Source organism: Dipteris shenzhenensis, chromosome 18 (assembly GCF_047967505.1).
Source record: "Dipteris shenzhenensis isolate YYH24624 ecotype China chromosome 18, Dip_SZ_1.0, whole genome shotgun sequence".
Classification (NCBI taxonomy): domain Eukaryota; kingdom Viridiplantae; phylum Streptophyta; class Polypodiopsida; order Gleicheniales; family Dipteridaceae; genus Dipteris; species Dipteris shenzhenensis.
In genome coordinates this window covers 50,182,107-50,185,868 of record NC_141613.1, presented here as the reverse complement: position 1 = coordinate 50,185,868, position 3,762 = coordinate 50,182,107, and the positions used below count along the sequence as shown (strand labels likewise).

At 44.9% G+C, this 3,762-nt stretch overlaps 1 pseudogene; it reads left to right on the top strand.

Annotated features, from left to right (window-relative positions):
• Positions 1-1,963: 1,963 nt before the first annotated feature.
• On the top strand, positions 1,964-3,060 carry LOC147891369 (uncharacterized; annotated as a pseudogene).
• Positions 3,061-3,762: the final 702 nt, after the last annotated feature.

Sequence of the window (3,762 nt, the reverse complement as noted above, 5' to 3'; positions counted from 1 at the left end):
GTAGAACAAACCTAGCTACTAAGCTCCTGCACCCTAGACCATGAACTATTATGACTGATTTTATAGAACTTGGAAATATACTCCCGTCCATTATTTGGGACTCATAGGATATCTTCCTCAAAGTACAAATGCACTCAACGGTGCTTTAAGAAAAATGTGGCTAGAAACCCTGAAAATATTGTCTCTAGATCAAGTCTCAGAGCAACTACAATTTTTACTAACCCCGAAACTTGAAATCTGGCTAACGTAACTGCAAAAAGTGAAAGATCCAGAATCTTGGAGCCTTGTAAACAAGCAAGTGATAAGGTAATGCAAAACCTGAACAAATTCATGCTAGATTAGAGAACCAATGTTTTCGAACCAATGAGTTTAGGTTGAGTGGTCTTGCCACTCTGAGCACACACCTGAATAGGGCCCCCAAGCGAGAAAAAGGCCGCTATTAATGAATCTCTCTATGTGGGAGGGGGGGCGAGTACAGTGAATTAAGCTAAGGGAGGACGCACGATTAACGAATATCCAAGCGAAGTCTAGAAGGTTCGAAGATCCAGAAGGATCTTAACTGCCCCAGTGAGCATATAAGGGGACAGGGAAGGGGTAGAGGAGAAGGGAGGCTGTGAAAGCCTCCCCGAGAAGAAGGAAGAAGAGGAGGGGGGGCCTGAGTGGAGGGAGGGATAGGGAGTGGAGGGAGGGAGAGGGGAGGGAGAGGGAGGGCTGAGCGCAGGGGAGAGGAAGGGAGAGTGAGGGTGGGCTGAGTGCAATGGAAGGAGAGGAAGGGAGGAGAGGAGAGGAAGGGGAGGGATAGGAGAGGAGGGGGCCTGGAGCAAGGTAGCGCAGGGAGGGGAGAGAGAAGAAAGTCTGGGATGGCGAGGTGAGGCGAGGAGGAGAAAAATCACGTCAATTATGTGTATTCGACATAGGTTAATTGAGGCATAGGTCGGTTGCAACACAGAGATTAATTAATTGCGAATAGGTACATTTGTGAGCAGACACCTGATTAGAGTATCCAAAACTCAGAGTGGCTGGAATCTAGGTTCAATATTTTTTGAAATGCGCAATCTTTGTTACCATATTATTGAAAAATGCAGGGCACATGGGTCCATAAATCAGTATCAAGGCAAGAGTCCCAAGTCACGTTGACAAGAGCGGCATTCAATAAACAAATTTACCCACATCGATGAGAGGGTCTGCGTTCTCACTAGGAGCAGTGCCGTAATCAAGTAATCGCTCAAAAAAGTAGGGCCTGCTCCATCGCTAAGAGTAGCGCCATAATCAAGTAACACACAATCGCTCGCTTTACAAATCTTTAAAAACAGTCATGATAGGGATTCAAGGTCATTCATAAGCTACTTCCCAGTGGAATCGGGCTGATGTGTGTGTGTGTGTGCGCGCGCGCGCGCACGCGAAGTGTGTGTGCTGGTGTGTGATAGGAGCTGCGCAGGCGTGAGATCGTTGCCCCTGCTATTCATCCTTGAAAGGGATCGTGTGGCGCCTGTCTCCCCATCCGTACATTTGTACGGCCATTATACGATTCCCGTACGCCGTACGATTCCCGTACACCCGTTTGGCTTATCTCTTCATGTCTTTGTACTGAGCTTCGTTACATGCCTGCATAGCCCTACTAGACTACCTTCCCAGCCCGTCAGATATTCTGTGCAACCATCACCATCAGTCTTCTTGTACAACCGTCACTTTTTTCGTACAGCCTATTAGTCCCGTTACAATCTGTCCGCCCTTCCGTACAATCTGTCAGCTTCTCCGTACATCTATACAGCCTGTCAGTCCATACGTCCGTACAGCCGTTCAGTCATCGTCGTGACCCGTTTGCCTCTCTCCGTTTGGTACTTGCTGAATCCCTTAGCCTCCATGGCAGAAACAAGCAAGTATTATGTCAAGAGAGCACTCTCTCTTGAACCTAAAAGACAATCAAGGGAAACTTCGCCCCCCATAGCTCCTTCATCTGAAGATGCTTCCTATGTGTTTGACATGTTGAATGATGATTTTCAACAAAGTAGAAGAGAATGGATTCTACCTGCTCCGGAACTCACTTACAAGATGAAGTTGTCTTCTCTTGTGCATCCTTTGAAGAAGCTCTCTCAAACTGCAGTTATCATCTTTTTCCCAGGCAAAATACCCTCGGCTAATGATGTGGGACAATGGGTGAATTCTCTCCTAGGTGGATGCTATGTAGAAGGAGTCTATTTTGCCTCCCGAGGATTTTATGAAGTTCATCTTTTGGATGCCTTGACAAAACAAAAGATGCTGGAAATGTCCCCTTTATTTTTTGGTCGTCAAATGGTGCACATGATGCCCTGGTCCCCTAATAAGGACTATCAGACTCTCATCAAGCATCATTGCCCTGTATGGGTTGAAGTGGTTGATTTTCCAGATTACATGAGAACAGAGCTTCCAGGCTTAGCCATGACATTGGGACAAGTGATCTGTCCCTCTCGTCCCACAGGTAATAAAAATCATTTTTGCATCTTATGGGATACTGATCGACCAACCCCCTCTGCTATTGCAGTTGAGATTGAGGGTGTTAATTTGGGAAAGAAATATTTCACTTTAAAATGGGGCATTTTTGCTGGAGCTTGTTTCTCTTGTCACAAGTTTGGGCACCTAGCTTCGAAGTGTCCCTCTATCCTTCATCCGCCTCCTCCAGCAACCATTCCTTTGCCATCTCATAAAGGAGGCCAGAAGACATATGTGGAAAAGGCTAAAGCTAAAGGAGTAAAGCCTTCAGTTCATACAGGGAGCCAGGCCAATTCAGCTCAAAATAAGGATAAAGAAAAAAGTAAGTTAGTGGAAAATAATTCTTCTTCTCACGAGGGTTGGCAGACTGCAAAGAAGACGGTGCCTCTCAAACAAAGACCTCTCCAATCTCGTAATTGGGATGCTTCTGCTCCTTCTCTAGGACAACCTTCTACCTCTTCGGGCAACCCCATCTCAAAGGCATGGGTTAATGCAATCAAGAAGGATCTTCCACTTTGTAAAGAAGATGATTTAGTCAGAGAATTGGATGCTGAGGATCAGCAAGACCCTGTGGCAATGGCAGAGGCTTGATGCCTCCCTTTCTTTTTAAGACTGTTCATCTCTTGTACATATTCTCATGTGTGCTTCTCTTAAATGTATTTCTTATAATATACAGGGCCTCTGCAACCAGAATAAATGGAGGCTCCTATGGCATTATATAAATAAAACTCATCCAGATGTAGTGTGTCTGCAAGAGCATAATCAACATTCTTTTGCTGGCCAGCATGGGTTCTTTTCACGATATATGTTTTATGCAGGATCTGAACAATTCTCTGGGCTGTGCATTTTAGCCACATGATCTGCAACCCTGGATAGCATATAATGATCTTGGTGGTCGATGGATGATTATCCAATGTATGATCAATGGAGAGATTTTTGAAATCGGTTCCTTGTATGCCTCTCAAAATTCAGCTTCTAGAGCTCAAATGTGGGACTCCATAAAGCAATATCCTTGGTCCTCAAATGCTCTACTTTGTGGCGACTTCAATAATTCTCCTCACTAGAAGGACAATACCACGCACAAATCCCATATGCTGCCCTCTGAAATCCAGCAATGGAAACATATGACTTCATCGCTTCAATTTGCAGATTTATGGACAGCAACTCACCCTTCAGTTATGGGATTTACATATCATCATAATGCTTTTACAGAATATTGGGCCAGGCTTGATAGATGTTATCTTATTCATGCTCAGCAATATGATGAATATACATGCCACATGTGGACTGATT